Source organism: Vulpes vulpes, chromosome 8, assembly GCF_048418805.1.
Source record: "Vulpes vulpes isolate BD-2025 chromosome 8, VulVul3, whole genome shotgun sequence".
Lineage (NCBI taxonomy): Eukaryota > Metazoa > Chordata > Mammalia > Carnivora > Canidae > Vulpes > Vulpes vulpes.
In genome coordinates, this window is record NC_132787.1 from 79,381,797 (window position 1) to 79,400,070 (window position 18,274).

General features: G+C 36.6%; 1 long non-coding RNA gene across 2 annotated transcripts in view; it reads right to left on the reverse strand.

Annotated features, from left to right (window-relative positions):
• LOC112935293 (uncharacterized) overlaps window positions 1-18,274 on the reverse strand; it is a 108,023-nt gene that overhangs the window by 62,226 nt on the left and 27,523 nt on the right. The window contains exon 7 of one of the 2 annotated variants that reach the window (XR_012003158.1): window positions 1,638-4,778. The exons of the other annotated variant lie outside the window; for it this stretch is intronic. This is a non-coding gene — a long non-coding RNA (uncharacterized lncRNA). Of the gene's footprint in view, window positions 1-1,637; window positions 4,779-18,274 lie in introns of those variants that run through there. 2 annotated transcript variants of the gene reach the window in all.

Below are 18,274 nucleotides of genomic sequence, written 5' to 3' on the forward strand. Positions count from 1 at the left end.
GAGGCAAGCTAGTACAAAACTACTGACGGGCATCAGGAAGATGGTCAATGTAAGGACATAGGCCATCTGTGTTTGCAAGTTGGCACATGTTGAAGTTAAGCTCCCACTAGTCCACAAAGACAGGGTGATAGAGACTCTATGTTTCCTGATGATTACATTTCAAAGGGATGGCTTCCAGGTCCTTGAGAAAGACATTTCTGGGTTATAAAACTGGTAAGAGATTAGAAGAAAATTTACATTTCAAAGGAGGCAGAGGAAGAATATACAATTAAAAGTCTTTAAAGTAAATGCTCTAAGAAAAGGGAATTCAGGAGCCTATCATCAGGAAGAAACATGTTAAAATTCCTCTCAAACCGAGGGGAATGATAAGGCTGTTTTGGTCAATATGAGGAAAGAAAAGTGTGATCTAAGAATTTTATATTTAACAGCCCTCATCCTGACCATCTCTGTGATGAGAAGAAAATTGGGTCCAATGGACAAGGGGGCTGGCCCCTGTCCTGGCAGGCGAGAGTATGGCGCATCCTTTCCTGACATATCTCTGATCCCCTTGAAGCCTGTACTCAGGTTGCCTTAATGTGGACTTGGAGGGAGCCAGGGGCCCATAGTGCCAGGGCAGCCTTCTAGCTGGCACTCACAGAAAGCCAAGCCTTCTTCCAGCCACAGGCCCTGCCCCTGTATCAGGGAGGAGAGGCCAGGCTCAGAGAGTGATGCTGCGGATTGTTCTTCCAGCGCCTTGCAGAACTTGTTTATAATGTATTTAAATCAACGAAAATATATGAATAACAAGTTCAATTCTGACCTTTTTTGTCTAGCTCCCTTTGGTGAAAGGAAAACAAGGTAGAATGCAATTTTAAGGATATTTAACTAGGCTAATTATGAACATACAAGGACCTATAAAATATTGTTGCCATGAATCCTTGGCAGGCTTGAGGAAACTAGTAGAACTTCAGTCATTGTGGAGAGGTGACAATAGGAAATGTGGCAGGAAACCTGGTAGTGAAGAGCTGCTATAAGAAGTGGGACTCTGGGCAGCCCAGGTGGCTCAGTGGTTTAGCAACTCCTTCAGCCCAGGGCCTGATCCTGGAGACCTCGGATCAAGTCCCACATCGGGCTCCCTGCATGGACCTTGCTTCTCCCTCTGCCTGTGTCTCTGCCTCTCTCTCTCTCTCTATGTGTCTCTCTGTCTCTCATGAATAAAGAAATAAAATCTGAGAAAGAAAAAGAAGTGGGACTCAAACAAATTAGGGGGCTTAGGTAGCAAAATGGAATTTAAGGAGTGTGTTCCTTGATAATGTGAAATGATACAACTAGTGAAACTAGGAAGGAGAAGAGAGGAAGAATATCAGACACAATTTATGTTTGATCATTGTCCCATCACTGATAGCTGGGAGGAAATAGGATAACACTTAAATCAAGAAACACAAGGTACTAATGCCAAGCATTACAAAAGTCAACTTTAAAAAGGAAGACATTTACTAAAGTTGGATGATAGAGAATAGAATAAGTCCAGTAGTAAAAGGAAATAAAACATTTGATTCATTAGAACAAGGATCCCATGGATGCTATATGAACGTTGGTACCTGTAGACACCATGGTCAATTATATTGCTAGAGAAAAACACCAGAACAAATTTAATAACTTTTTAAAATTTAAGAGCAATACATACACAAAAGAAAAGAACATATACCCTATGGGGTTAAATTTTTTAAAATGCAGAACATTTTTTAAAAATAAGCAACATCAGCACAAAAAGTAATAAACGCAGATATAAAGATCAGAACTTAATAAAGTAAATTAGAATATGCAATAGAGCAACCTCAAAAGTCAGCATTAAAAACTAGTAAAATTTTTGAAATTATGGACAACTTTATGTTCATTAATGGAGGAAGTTAGATGAAATTGACAAACTCCACAAGAAACACAACTTAATATAAAATGGCATGACAAAATGAAAAATCTCATAAATTATCAGTGAAATTAAATTATAAATAAAAATTTTCTTTAATAAAAACTTTAGGATAATATAGCTTCACCAGTAAACTCTCCTAAACATTTTAAAAAAAAATACATCAATCTCATATAAACTCTTCCAGATAGCAGAAGAAAAGAAAACATACCTAACTCATTTTATATGGCCAAAATAATTTTCATATCAAAAGCTGAAAGGAAAACTGTATGCTGATGTTACTTGCGGACATACACACATAGACAAATCCTAAAATATGAAAAAAAGAATTGCAACAGATCTTCATCAGAATACATTAATAACAAGACATTATGATCAACGTGGGTTCATACTAGGAATGAAAGGTTGGTTTAACAATCAAATCAATATAGTTCAACCATAAAATAATATTTAAAAAAGAGAAAAATTATGTCAATATTTTAATATTATAGGCAGAACAAGTATTTGATAAAACTGAACTTCCATTCGTGGAAACTAGGAATATCAAGAACTGTCAAATAAAATTAAATATCAAGAAAAAGTAATTGATAAATTTAGAGTACATTGGAGCACATCACTAATGATAAATGATGAATTGTCCTTTGCCTGAAATGGAGAATGAGACACAAATGCTCATTATTCATAAATCCATTCAACATTTTGCTTAATGTCCTAGCCCCAACAGTAAGAGAAAAGAAGATTTAAAGCTGGAAATGAAGAGATAAAAAGTGCCATTATGCACAACCAATGTGCACATGAATATTGAAAATATAAAAGCTATAATAAATTATTACAAACAGTGATTTTTTTAGTGTTGCTGGATACTGTAATGAATAACAAAACAAATATAGTTTTCTAATGTACTAGCAATAAACAGCTTAAGATATTTTAAAATATGCCATTTTAATAACATCAAAACCAAAATATTTTCCATAAATCCATAATTATATGAAATATAAATCTAATGATAGATGAATAAGACCTCTATATAAGAGACCTACAAAATATTATCAAGAAAACCTTTAAAAGTGGAAGAATATACATGGCTTATAGATTTAAAACCTCAAAAGTTTAAATAGGTCAAATCACTCTGTACAACCCAGTGCATTCCCAGTCAAAATCTGAACAGGTGTGTGTGTGTGTGTGTGTGTGTGTGTACACAAGGTTGATTCTAAAATTTACATGGAAATGCAAAAAGCAAAGAATTACCAAGAAAAATGAAGAAAAAACAGATATGGTGACTTATTTTACCAGACATCAAGACTTACTATAGACTTCCAGTAATTAAGACCATGTGATACCGGTTCAAAGATAGACATATATGCCAATGGAGCAAAATAGAGAATCTACAAACAAACCTGCTAATATGTGGGAATTCAATTTAGGGCAGTCTTTTCAATTAGGGCAGCTAGAGTAATTGGATAACTGTGTGGGAAAAAGTGAAATTTGACCCCTATTTCACAGCATCAGAAAATCAGTTAGTAATGAATTGTAAAAATAAACATAATAAGTAAACGCTCCTAGGCCATAAAACAGAAAACTATCTTATGAATTTATACTGCCTAAAATTTTCTTATATGGGATGCAAGACCATTACATATAAAGAAAAATTAATAAATTGGGCTACATTAAAACTTAGACTGTTTATCAAAAACATCACAGAGTAAAAAGACAAGTCACAGTATAGGAAACCATTTGAAATATATATATGCTTAATAAAGGACTCAGACATGAAATATGTATATTTTGAGAACCACCAAAAATTAATAAGAAAAAGAGAATAAATTATAAAAATGGACAAAAGACTAGATACTTCATAAGGGAGAATGCCCTAATGACTAATAAGCCTATTATTCATCAATGGTTAATCATTACATAAATGCAAATTAAAGCCATGTTGTAATAAATATCCTAAAACATTTGGAAAATGAAGATACTCAGGAAATGTTTATGGGAGTATCAATTGGTTCAATCCTATAGGTAAGAGAGTTTGGCATTCTCTACTAAAGACAAAAATGTTTGTATACTATGACCCAGCAATTCCAGCACTACTTGTAATAGCCCCAAATTGGAAACAAACCAAATACCTCCAATGGTAGAATGAGTAGACACATTCAGTGGAAGAATGTAGAGAAAATAAAATAACTACAGCTATAAGTAAGAGTTGTATCTAACAGATATATCAAATTAAAGTAACAAAAGAATATATACCATATGAATCAATTTATTAAGTTCAAATCAGTTAATGAGATGTGTGAATCTTGAATTACCCTTCATTTGAACATTCCACCAGATGCTCATTTGAAAACGGTTTTATTATATAGATGGCACCTACATTTCTGTTAGCAATTAGATTTATTATTATATGAACATATTGTGTACTAATCAATTGGAAGTATAAAAGATCTTAATCATGAAAGAACTGTAAAAGACATCCTTCTATGATTTTCTTCCTTTTAAATTAATTCTAGTATTATTTCTCATACAATGAAGTATGAAAGTTCATACTTTCATTTTGTTAATAGAATATTGTATCAAGTTCTGAAGAATTGAAATTCAGCATTTCAAAGGCTTTCTTTGTTTTTATGTTCACAGTGTAATAACGTGTCTGTTTTCTTCCCATATGAGAAATCTGTGTGCTGGGGCACCTGGGGGGTCAGTCAGTTAAGCATGTGCCATAGGCTCGAGTCATGATCCCAGGGTCCTGAGATTCAGTTCCACGTTGGGGCTCTCTGCTCTGTGAGGAGCCTGCTCCTCCCTCTCCCTCTGATTGCCGCTATGCCTGCTTGTGCGAGCGTTCTCTCTCTCTCTCTCTCTCTCTCTCTCAATATATCTGTTAAATAAATAAATAAATGGATAAATAAATAAATAAATAAATAAATAAATAAATAAATAAATAAAATCTAAAACAAAAATCTGTGAGCTTGGTAACCTGAAGTCTTCAAACTTTTTTTTTTTTTTTAGAGATTTATTTATGTATTATTTTAGAGAGAGAAAGAGTCAGGGGAGCAGCAAAGCAGCAGATGGAGAAAATTTCCAGCAGACTCCTTGACGAGTGCAGAGCCTGACTTGGGGCTCAGGGCTGATCTCAGAACCTTGAGATCATGACCTGAGTTTAAACCAAGTGTTGGGGGAGCACCTGGGTGGCTCAGTGGTTGAGTATCCGCCTTTGGCTCAGGGTGTGATCCCGGGTTCCTGCAGGACTTGTCCTGCATCAGGCTCCCCCAGGGAACCTGCTTCTCCTTTTGCCTATGTCTCTGCCTCTGTCTCTATGTCTCTCATGGATAAATAAATAAAATATATTTTTAAAAAACAAAAAACAAAAAAACAAAAAACAAGTTTTGGAAACTTAACTGATTGAGCCAACCAGGCACCCCCAAACTTTTAAAATTACAACTGAACAGTCTTTGTGGTCCATAAATAAATTCTGGCTTTCTCAACCCACCCACCCTTAGAGGACATTACATTATATCAAAAGATTTTTAGTTCAGAAATCCAAAGTGTCTGAATAAATATATTCAAGATGCAGAAAATAAGGTTGCCAGATAAAATACAAGAAGCTCAGTTAAATTTTAATGTCAGATAAACAATTTTTACTCTGAGTATGTCCATGCAATATTTAGAACATACTTACCCAAACATATAACTTATTCTTCTAAAATTCAAATTTAACAGTGTCATACACACACACACATGCACACACATGTGCACACACACCCACACCCACACATTAACTCTAGCAGTCCTAGCTGAAAAAAAGCTGTATTTTACTATAGATTTATACATAATTTCTACTATGTTTCTCTAACATCTGTCTCTTCTCTGTAAAAAGAACTTATGGTTATGACCTGAATTTCTATGTCTGTCTATAAAGGAATAGATAAATGAACAACCTAATTAACATTAATTCTATTCATATTTTTGCTTTGAACACTAATTATTTAAAGATTTAATTAAGACCTCGACTTAAAATTTAGTTCATGTGAGTGTTTAGATATTTAGATTTGTAAAATGAAATATAAAACTGGTACATTTTAATTACAGTTGTAAAATGCACGTACCATTTCATTTAACAATGGAGAGAGAGAAACAGAAACAAACTAAGCAAAAAGAAACTTACTTTGAAGTGAGGAGTAATTTTGCAAAGTGTTCCTTTCTACAACAAAGAGTAACCCACATTTTTTTAATTTAACTGTTACATCTACAAGGAAGAAATATAACTCCCATAATCTCATACTTCTTATGAGGAATAGTAACTCGTGCCCCAAATCTCTGCTATTCAAGCAATCCTCCTTTAGGCAAAGACTATGAAGTACCATGTGTGACTTGATTTTTTTTTTCAAGTTTTTAATTGAGTTAAAAATTGAATTAATTTTGGAATTAATTCGCTTTCTCTTTGGAATCAGATGACATTGATATAATAATTTAGCAATGTCTAGTTTTTCTGCTAATGGAACAAACACACAAACACCTTTCATACAGGCATAAAAAAGCTTGAAATTAGAAATGAGTGAAATTTGGGGCAGTTGGGTAGCTCAGTCAGTTGAATGACCAACTCTTGGTTTCAGTTCAGGTTATAAGCTCAGGGTATTGAGATTGAGCCCTGTGTCAGGATCTGTGCTCAGCACAGTCTGCTTGAGACTCTCTTTTCCTCTTCCACTGCCCCTTCTCCAATTTGCATGAGTGCTCTAAATAAATAAATAAAATCTTAAAAATTAATAAATCTATAATTCTTTGATCTAAATGAAAAATGATATACAGCGACATGAACATGTGCTTTCTGCAGCTCCACATGTAAAATTATTCTTTTTAAAAGTCTTCTTAAAATAATTATTAGCTCTTGAAGTAGAAGCAAATGCTTATTCAGTGGATTTCCTTTTTTTTTCACATACCCAGGCACATCACACAGCCCTAGTGAAGAATGATAAATGTTGACAAATAATTTGTGCAATTCAGCACTAATCATTAACTTTCTAGAAAAGTTCAAATGTAGTACTTATTTTTTAAATTTTAAGTGCATTTGTTTTTTGAGCTCATTGCTGCTTTGAAGAGTATCTTTCAAAAGCACAAAAATCAAATATTATAGCTTTACACTAAAAAATCACTATGATAAGAGATTCCAGACTATTTTCTGTAAACTCTATGGCTGAACCACTTAGCCTCTATTTCCTGTAAAAATAAATTTTACATACAAGTAACCTACAATTTCCAATATTTTCCACTAACGCTACCAATTGGTTGCCTGGAGGCCTTGTGTACTTGAAGCCATTGACACAGGCCACAGCACAACTGGCTTTAGCATCAAGTGGCTGGAAAAATCAAGCAGAATGGAGTACTTTTTTCCATTTATCAACTGAAATCTAGCTTTTCTTGTCAACATGCACTTTGTTGTATCAGCAAGTACCTGCTGGCTCATACTTAGATGTCGATTAATTATGGAAAGATGTGGGGTAGGAGAAATGGTTTATTACAGGTCTTTTTTAAGATTTAATGACATGTTAAAGCCAGCATTCCATTCACTATACATGTCTTTGTGCCTTTTCTCAAACACTATTAGATAAGACCATGATAGAAACTAGAAGCACAAAGTCCAAAAGTATAATAAATTCTGATTTGTCCAAAGTCACCCATAAAGTAGGGTAAATCTAGGATTAAATACAGATGGCCTCACTTCAGAGCTCTTGAATTTCACAAACTTTTAGAAGTCAATGATAATATATGTGGCCTAATGGGTTTAAAGATCACTAAAAATGGAATATTTTGCAACATCCAGACAGACAGATCTATTTTTCTTCCTCCTAGCTAGATTCTTTGTCCTCACACTGGCTAAGACTTTTACAGGCATCACAATCACTGGGCCAGTCCTTTGTAATGAGGATGAAAGACAGAGAACAATCCCAAAATACATTCTGTATCAGAGTATCAGGTCAGGATATAAACAGGTGGATTGGCAGAAAGAAAACGGGGAAGCTACCTTTAAAAACAGCAGACAAATCTCATAAGATAGCCCTCTGCTTTGCCTTGAACTGAATATCTAAAACCGCTGCTTAGAATTTTTATCTTTTTCACTCTACCATACTATTTTTGGTTTGTAACTATTGTGCCTGGATTATTAAATACTTTACTGAACCCTCTCCCTTTTCAGAAGTAGTCTGCAAAACATTGTCAGATTAATATTCCAAAAAACTTCTTTTGTATGAGCCACTTGTTTAGCTCAGAAGTCCTTAAGCGTTTCAGTACTATCCATGGAATAAAATTCACAATAAAGTTCAGGGTCCAACTAATCCTCTGTCTTCCATAATCATCCACTGCTTCTTTCCACTATACTCCCATCTTCCTCTGCACATATATATGTACATTATATCCTTTGCTCCAAGAATACTAATGTAAATGGTCCCCCAAGCCTGTCACCCACATTCATATCCCTCTGCCCTCATTCTTACTATTATTTCAAGCTAAAATATTCTCCACCCCACTCTCCATATATAAAAGCATATTTCCTCTTACAGACGTGACTCAAGTCCCACTGCTTGCCTCACCATTTCTGACACAACATAGATCTTGTCTGCCTTGTACCTAAACACCATTGTTATTCATATTGCCTTGTGTCATATTTCACATAAATAAACTTTCTCTTCTCAAAATGAACAGCTTCTTCAGACAAAGACCATTGGCTATACCTCACACAGATCTGCACGTATAGTCAGAGCTTAGTCAGAGCTTATAGTCAGAGCTTATCGTAGACCTATGTTCTATTAATAAAACCCATTATTCATTGGTTACTTCTCAAATGATCAATTGTAGGGTGTGTTCATCTACCGCAAGATTGTGACATTTTGACTTTACTCTAGGTAGAAAATCAGCACCATCACAGACTGAGTATCCAGCAACAGCAAATACATGAGAGATCTCTGTAACAAAATAAAATACCAAACTAGAAAAAACTTTTGAGGAACTTCTGATACATTTGTTTTCTGGGCTTTTAAACTATATACAGTGGCTCTTCTTTCCATGAATTTACATTTCCTCATTAAAATTTAATGCAGAATGTGCTTGAATTGTTTCTCATGCCATTATTAGATTAGGTATTGGCTTATCAAGACTAAAATCTAAAGTTAAAATAATTTTTAAATATCACTTCTCATATTTTAACACTGTTGAAATAAGGCATGACACACTATCACAGAGCTTTGTTCTAAATAACTACAGGTGTAGAAAAGGCAAAATAGTGTTTTTATTCACTCCCTGATTCCAAAATCAGGGCTATAGTGATGCTCTGGTCTCAATGTCAAACAGATACTCATCAGAAATGTTGACACTCAGAGAAATGCTGTCAACAAGTTTTTAAATATTAAATTGAATAAATGCATATTGATGTGTTTTATTCATTTCCATTCACTGAATGTAAGAGTCATGGACCCTATTAGAATCAATGGGAGCTTTCACATGAAAATGAGTTAAAAATAGTAATGGCAATAATAATGATCATTTCACAAATGAAGATAAAGGAAGAAAAAAAATTTGCGTCAAACAGACCATACCAACAACAACAACAACAACAAAAAATGAGAACAGCTAATTAGGGAAATTGTATCATTATTTTTTAAAATGTAAATATTTGATGAAGTGGAATCTGTCTTTTAAAAATGCTTAATAAAATATGTAATATTACCTATGGGAAAAATTAGGAATAAGAATTATTCACTCAAAATATTAACTGTGAGGCTAAATTCCATTGTTAGAAAGTTAAACATCTGCCCTAAGCCAATAGCTTTCTGGTTCATTCTGAGAAAGAATATTAATTAATGTGAAATAATTTTCAAACTTTTTATTTCCTAAAAACTAAAACAGAACAGAGCACAAATTAACCAAGAGAAAATAATTTTCACTTAATATTTTCCAAGTCTTACTTTTTGACCAGAAGTCAATTGATAATGAACGACTTGATGAAATGAATGGAGTTAGGATAAAGAACAATTATGTGGCTTTAGAACTAGGAGCTATCTTATTTTCTGGAACTGTGGTCCAGAAGGATGACTTTGGTTACTAAAATGTCAGGCAAATCCACAGAGAATTCCAAAATCCCACTAACCATATTGCTGTTCTCCTGGTACAGATTGATAGTAAAATGACTAGAGTTTATTTGACTATCTACACTCTGTGAGACAAGCATAAATACTATTATAAGATTGCTCTACAGTTAAGATGCTCTATATGTGAAACCAGCAGAGCCCAAGGAGAAGGATAAAGGCAAAGTAACTAAAATAACGTTATATTTACTGTGTGACTATGGATTACCCAGGTCTCCCAAAACTTAACTGTACCTGATCTAAAATCAGTCCACAATACTATATTCCATTTTCTTTTACCATCCTGATTGTATTGCAGGGATGCAGGCTACTAATTTCTCTTGAGGAAAGGAAGAGTTTATTTTGACATTTGGCTCCCACTGATCTATATGGTTAAAAAGGTAAATGATAATGTAGTTCAGATGGCTTTCAGTGGAGTTGTGCCTTTCTCAACCAAAGTGAAAGTTTATAATTTTATCATTAAAAACGAGGCCAATGAAAGGATTTTAGTGTTCTATTAATGAAGAAAATAGAACATCTGAAATGCAAGGAAATGAAGCTCTAAAAATTAGCAAATAAAAATCTCTATATTAGGGCAGCTCTGGTGGCACAGCGGTTTAGTGCCGCCTGCAGCCCGGGGTGTGATCCTGGAGACCCGGGATCGAGTCCCACGTCGGGCTCCCTGCATGGAGCCTGCTTCTCTCTCTGCCTGTGTCTCTGCCTCTCTTTCGCTCTCTCTGAATAAATAAATAAATAAATCTTTAAAAACAAATCTCTATATTAGAAAAATCCAGACATACATTTTTATAGTTGCATGTTAGTTCAAATCTGTATTTCAGAAAATGAGGGGCAGATTTTTAAAAATATGGCGTAGGAGGTAAAATAGCAAACTGGCATAAATTAAAGGCTATGATTGAACATACATAGAAGCAAATATACAGACACTGTCAAGACCAGAAGAAAAATAGGAAATAGTAAAAGTTATGTTGTTGCATTGTAACATACATGGATCTGACTTAAATTTCCCACTTTCAACATTGTCTTTATGTCCACCTATACCTGCTCTGTTCCCATTCACAATCATACATTATATAAGTGGTAGGCATCCAATTCAAACCTCTTTCTTTTCTTTTCTTTTCTTTCTTTCTTTCTTTCTTTCTTTCTTTCTTTCTTTCTTTCTTTCATTTGTAGCAATTTTTAAAACATAAGTGTCCGTGCATATGTAGTCAGATGTTTTTGGTCTCTGAAATTAATGGTTACACATCTGTACACCCCAAGTTATTCTCTGACTTAGGAATCTTTGTGAGTTTCTCAGATTATGCTTACCATGGTCTTCTTGCACCTGTCTTTTCCCAAACCTCTACACAAGAAGCAAACTTTTCTACTCGATGTCTTCTCTCTCAATCTCTCTCTCTCTCTCTCTCTCTCTCTCTCTGCAAAAAGTCCTATGTTTTCTCTTTAAGGCTTTGTTTCTATTTCCTAATGTTGAAAAATAAGTAAACTTTCTTCCCATACCCCCTGGCCAATCCTACAGAAAACATTCTTATCAAATGTAAGACCTCTTTGGGGGTTAGTCCCAGGCCTTGGAATTTGAGGTCTTGATTTATGTTGTCTTACCTCTAGAGTTCTAGAAGAACAATTCATATTGACTTGATTTTCAATCATACAGTTTAATCAACATTTGTTAGATGGTTATCATGTGGCAAGCTCTAGGCTGGCTCTGGGAAAATAGAGGTAAGACAAAGACCACTTGCTCTGGTGGCCTACTGAAGGAAGTAGGCAAATGCATTCACTGTTCCCTCAGTGATGCCAAAGCAATAGCAACAGGTGGCTGTATCAACAAGTACTTCTTGCCTTTGTGAGATCTGAGGCTTTACAGCTGTCTAGCACAGCATTGAGACAATGCCTGTCAGCCATTTGACACAAAGCTGCTGGAAAAAAAGACCCTGCGCCAACTTTTCTGCTCTGTTCCATCCTATTATCCTCCTTAGCTATAACTCCTTCTGACCATGGACCTTTCTTTCCCTCTCCTTGTCACTGCACCTGATGCTGGTATCATACTTTCACACCTGCCATTCTGCCACCGGTCTCTCTCTTTTCACCTCTCTTTGCCAAGAGGAGTGGTATGAATTCAACTGAGAGATGAAGCCATGGTGTCTTTATTTTTTAAGAAAGAAGGATTAGAGAAGAGAAGCGAGATTGAAAATGGAATATGCATCTTTAGAAAAGAATAACTCAGATTTCTAATTCAAAAAAAAAATCAAGAAAAATTATTTTTGAATCAGATTTACAGCTATATGTCCATCTACAAATGCTCAAGGTCATAAGCATTCATTACCAAGAAAGGAAAATAGAGCCTCTATCACATTTTCCCCTCTCCCTGGGTATTATTAGTCTAGTAACAATAAGATGCTAAGGAAAAGAATGTCACTTTACTTCCATGTTAGATCATCTTGACCCTCATTTACAATGATGCAAAATCCCCGATTTTGTCCTGTTCATTCAAGGCCAATATGCCATTGTTTAGAAACTATTGCATTCTTTTCAGAGCCCTTTACTATAGCAAAGGTGTCCCACACACTCGCCTAAAAGTGTATTTATATAGTTGTAGCTGGCTCCCTGGGGAGGAGCCTAGTGTCACTAGTTCAGGGCAGCAGTGATAGCTGTTATCTGGGAAAAGAAATAAGAATCAGGATGATACAGAAGGAGGTGTGTGTAAAATTGCCTTTCCCCGGGGAGGATTTGGGCAACTGACAGGCATTGTGTTAAATCTGCTACATGGAGCATAAAATCAGCTAGAGAAAATATTGCAGATTTTGTCAATATCTGAAAAAAAATTATAGGTAAAAAAGAGAAAGAAGGGTGCCTGGGTGGCTCAGTCAATTAAGAGTCTGCCCTCAGCTCAGGTCATGATCCTGTGTCCTGGGATCAAGGCCTAGGACTCCCTGCCCAGAGGAGAGTCTGCTTTTCCCTCTCTCTTTGCCCCTCCCCCCTGCTCATGCCTCTCTCCCTGTCTCTATCTCAAATAAATAAATAAATAAATAATCTTTTAAAAAAAAGAGAAAGAAAAGAAAAATCCTTCTATCAGAGAATATCTGTCATATGAAAAATAGAAGTTAAAGCCTTTATAGGATTCTCCTCACAGGACTTTATCAAGAACATGCACCTGCTTCACTGAGTATTCTCCTTCTGGATGGATTTTAGTTCCACTGTGATATGTGAAATGACTGCTATTATCTTATGTGAGAATACATTTAAATGCCATGCCAGCTCAAATAAAAATAGGGGGCATCTGGATGGCTCAGCAGTTGAGCCTCTGCCTTTGGCTCAGGGCATGATCCCGGGGTCCTGGGATCAAGTACTCCATCAGACTCCTTGCAGGAAGCCTGCTTCTCCCTCTGCCTATGTCTCTGCCTCTCTGTGTGTCTCTCATGAATAAATAAATTAAAAAATATTTTATAAATAAATAAATAAATAAATAAATAAATAAATAAAATTAGACTCTGCTGTTAGAAGGAGTAGCATGCTACAAGGTTTGCTTGTTTAGCTTCAAATTTCCCTTAAGGTATATAATGAGCTGAGGTAAGAAGGGATCTATTATGTACTAGAGCTTAAAGTTGAAAAATGACTTTCATTTCCTGGGTATGCTAAAATGAGAGCCTATGCATGTGTTCGTGTGTGAGTGTGTGTCTAGCAATAGACACCAATAGGTACACAGAAGCAATTTTGTTTATAACACTCCTTTCCTTGAATTCACTCATGCATGTGGTAAATTACATGACCTGCAATGAATTCATGTACACTGGGATAAAAATATGCAAGGGTGGGAAGGCCCCTGGGAAGGTAGAAAGAGATGCTGTAAGTACAAGCACTGCTTATTGCCTCATCCTTTCTTGACCTTTTCTTCATTTAAGGTATTGCAAATACCCAGTGCAAGGCTATTAAGTTAGCAACATGAGAAATAGTCTCTCTTTTCATGCAGCTGAATGTACCTGGGAAAGTAACCCTAATTTACTACCTACACTAACGCTGCCAGAAAAAACTAGGGGTGGGGGGTGGGGGCAGCCCAGGTGGCTCAGTGGTTTAGCGCCGTCTTCAGCCCAGGGCGTGATCCTGGAGACCCGGAACTGAAGGCTCCCTTCAGGCTCCCTGAATGGAGCCTGCTTCTCCCTCTGCTTGTGTCTCTGCCTCTCTTTCTCTCCCTGTGTCTCTCATGAATGAATAAATAAATAAAAATCTTTAAAAAAAAAGAAAAGAAAAAACTAGGGGGTATAATAATGTGATTTAGGATTTAACCTAGCATCATTTATTCAAAGATCCCATTCATATTTTGTTTCTTTATCTCTTTGCTCCATTTGGTATTGAATAATATTTTACAACCTTCAAAAGGAGGGAAACAAATACTCCTCTGCCTCTAATACTCACTTGTTACTACTAAGGAACAGAAATAAAAGTGCTCACAGTTGGCGAGACACAAACCAGAATATCTTGGGACCAAAGCCTTAATTTGAGTAAACATCATATTGTTTGGTTTAATCTGCAAATCAATCAATGATAGTTGATTGAAGAAAGGTTGCTTACCAATTGGATGAAGCTGGGAAGCAGGTTGTTGCTAACTCCAGGGGCATACATAAGCCCATCACCACCCTACAGAGTTGTCATCAGTGTGGGGTTGTGCGTGTAATGATGACTGTGCACTCGGCCACCAGACAGTCAGGACATGGTTGAGAGTCAAGTAGTCTGTGTGGGTAACACAATCTCATTCTATCCAGATAAACAGTCTCTAAGAAGACCAATGTATTCTCTAGTATAAAGGAAAAAGGGCACCAAAAACAGAACACACACAGAGGGATCCCTGGGTGGCGCAGCGGTTTGGCACCTGCCTTTGGCCCAGGGCGCGATCCTGGAGACCCGGGGTCGAATCCCACGTCGGGCTCCCGGTGCATAGAGCCTGCTTCTCCATCTGCCTGTGTCTCTGCCTCTCTCTCTCTCTCTCTCTCTCTCTGTGTGACTATCATAAATAAATAAATAAAATCTTAAAAAAAAAAAAAAAAGAACACACACAGAGCCGCAGGGGCTGTGATCTTAGGGTCAGGGCAGAAGCTCAGGAGCTCTCCTAAGCAGTGACTGGCTAGTTGGAGTTTGTGATAAATCTAGGGCAGTGCAAATGCCAGAGTCTTCTCCAGACTCAACCAGAGCTTGACGGTCCCTATCTTCTTGTTAACCTTATAGGGTATGACATCATCAACCATTAGCAAATGCAGAGTGTGCAGTGCTATGGTCCTACGGCAGTCACTCTGATAGGTCACGTTCTCCTGTCTCACCAGTTCGTGTGGCCATTCTATCTAAGAAGCACCACAAGCACCACAAATGCTGTACACAACAGAGCCTTTAAGTAGCCACTTCTCCATCTCCAGAGGTTTAAAGGATTGGGTAAGAATTTGACTTTAATTTGCTTTGGATAGAGGCTAATTACAAGGATATGTGTTCATGGGGTCTTAGTTCTTTGGTATATGGGATTTTTTTTTTTTTTGTACACATTCCTCTAGGGCTTATCTTTCATTTCCTACTGTTCCCACCTTCTCATCTACTTGAGATCGGGTTTATCTGAAAGTGATTTTGGCTTATGCATCTATAATTATGCTTATTTAATTTCTCTGTAAGGATAGGAACAATGTGTTAGCCTTATCAGTGCAAACTTGGCACTTCTTAACATCAGATTTTCAGCTTCCATTAGGATCATAGCAAGCTAAGCTAGAGGAAGAAAAGAAAATAAACTCTTTCTAAAGGTCAGTCTTCTTAATTAAATGAAAACTCAGGCAGCAGCATTATAAAATGACATGACTATAGCCCGTGCTCTTTCTGAAGAGAACCTACAGAGTATCAAGCTGACCCTTCTGAAAGTAGGGCAAGCTGAATTATTTTCCGATGGGTAGGAGGCTACAGAATTAAAATGGTGGTTCCTTTTTTACAAATGGAATTGATTGTTAGTGACTATGGCCATAATGGAGGCTTCAAATCTTGCAGCTGTGCTCCATGTCCAGCCCACCTCATTGTTCCATCATTGTCTTTGACTTACTATGACTGGCTGCCATTTCCTTGCACTTTCTGCTTTTGCTACCACTGCCCTTCAGCCAAAGCCACTGTGGAGGGGAAATCAATAAAGAGGCTCTAAGCTAGGTGTTTTCACATTTAGGAGTTCGTGTAAATCCTCGGAGGAAAAGGTATCACCATCTCCTTTCATAGAAGAGCAAACTGAAGTTCAGAGAGGTTAATAATTTTGCTCAAGTTCCCGCAGTTAGTGAATTGTCAGGCCCTGTCTCCAGTTGCCCATTCTCTTTCTATAAGAGCTAATTTCTCTGGTTCTGTTTCCACTGCCTATACTCAGGAATCTTCTGGATGGCATCTGAGGATGGCACTATACCCACTCAGTATCACAGCAAAGTCTACTCCATCTAAACTCTTAGCCTACCTCTGTCCTAGCCCTTTCCTGCTTTTGTTATTGTTTTCTAATAGATAAGACCACTTTTAGTTGGTAAGGAGCTCTGTGAAATCCTCACAAGAGTAAGTGAAGCCAAATGTTTTCCAAAATAGTAAGAAAACTGTAAGAATTAAGACTTCTCTACTTCGATGACCATATGATTCTGGCTTCAAATGAACAAAAGATTCCAATTAATTATACTTATTAAAACTCTTGGAATTGATTGTTTTTTCAGAGATGAATATGCGTTGAGATACAGCTGCCAAACTATACATCTCCGTGGGGCACCATCTGCATTGAGCTCCAGGGAGAGTCATTGAGATAGTGTGATGTGGTGACATCTTCCAAAACAGAAGGTGGTGAAGTAATAAGATGTGAAGCAACGGTTTGCATCTCTAGCTGCAATTAGAATTGCCAGGGGAGTTTTTAGAATCAATGCCTGAACATCGCTTGAGGCGATTAAGTCAGAATCTCTGGAGGGTGAAGGTAGGCATCAGTCATGTTTTAAACGCACGGGCTTAAACTGTGGGATCTGGAGCAACGGAACCTGAATTGGAATTCCAAATATTAAACTATCTAACCTTTACGCTCCTCTATAATATGAGGCTATGAGTTGTTCTTACTTTATAGGATTATGAATCTAACCCCATCATTGCTCTTCTAGTAAGCATGTAAAAATGATGATCAGTTCTTCTTATTAAGAAAAAAATCACTGCTGTTCTAATACTTTACTCTTTTGAAAAATCAAAGAAAAAAAAAAGAATACAAAGGTCCCCCTTTGTCTGTGGTTTCACTTGCCATGGTTTCTGTTACCTGCGCTCAACTGCAGTCTGAAAGCAGATGATCCTCCTCCTGGCGATATCAGGAGGTCAATGGTAGCCTATTGTCACATTGTCTACGTCATTCACTTCACATGATCTCATCATATGGGGCTTTTATCATCTGAGATCATCACAAGGAGAGGAAAGGTGAGTACAGTACGATAAGATATTTTGACAGAGAGAGACTACATTTCCATGACTCTTCTTATAATACATTGTTACTATTCAGCTTTTAATTACTTATTGTTGGGCAGCCCTGGTGGCTCAGCGGTTTAGCACTGCCTTCAGTCCAGGGTGTGATCCCCGGAGACCAGGGTTCGAGTCCCATGTCAGGCTCCCTGCATGGAGCCTGCTTCTCCCTCTGCTTGTGTCTCTGCCTCTCTTTCTCTCTCTCTCTGTGTGTCTCTCATAAATAAATAAATAAATAAATAAATAAATAAATAAATAAAATATTAATAATAATAATTACTTATTGTTGTAATCTCTTACTGTGTCTAATTTATAAGTTAAATTTTATCATAGGTATGTGTGTACATGAAAAAAAATACCATATGTAGAGTTCAGTATATCCATAGTCTCAGGCATTCAGAGGTGGGTTTTGGAATGTATCCCCTGTGGATAAGGCATTGTAATATACTACCAATTAGGCCCAATCTTTTCTCAGAGATTCAAGAGATATGTAAAATAGATTATATAAGAGAACTCAGAAGATAATTCATCCAGTCAAGCCTGCAGAAATCTTACTAAACTCTGAACATGCAGAGTCTACTAAAACCTAGCCAAGATCTGAAATGGAAACGCTGCCATTGGAGTTTTGCCCTTGGCTAATGTATCTTTCCATTCTAATGATACTCTGCTTTACCTGGCTCATACGAGTTACTTCAACTCTCTCAAACAGCATGCCTGAATTTATAGTGACCTGTTAGCTACCTGTAGTGACCTCAGGTACTTCATAGTT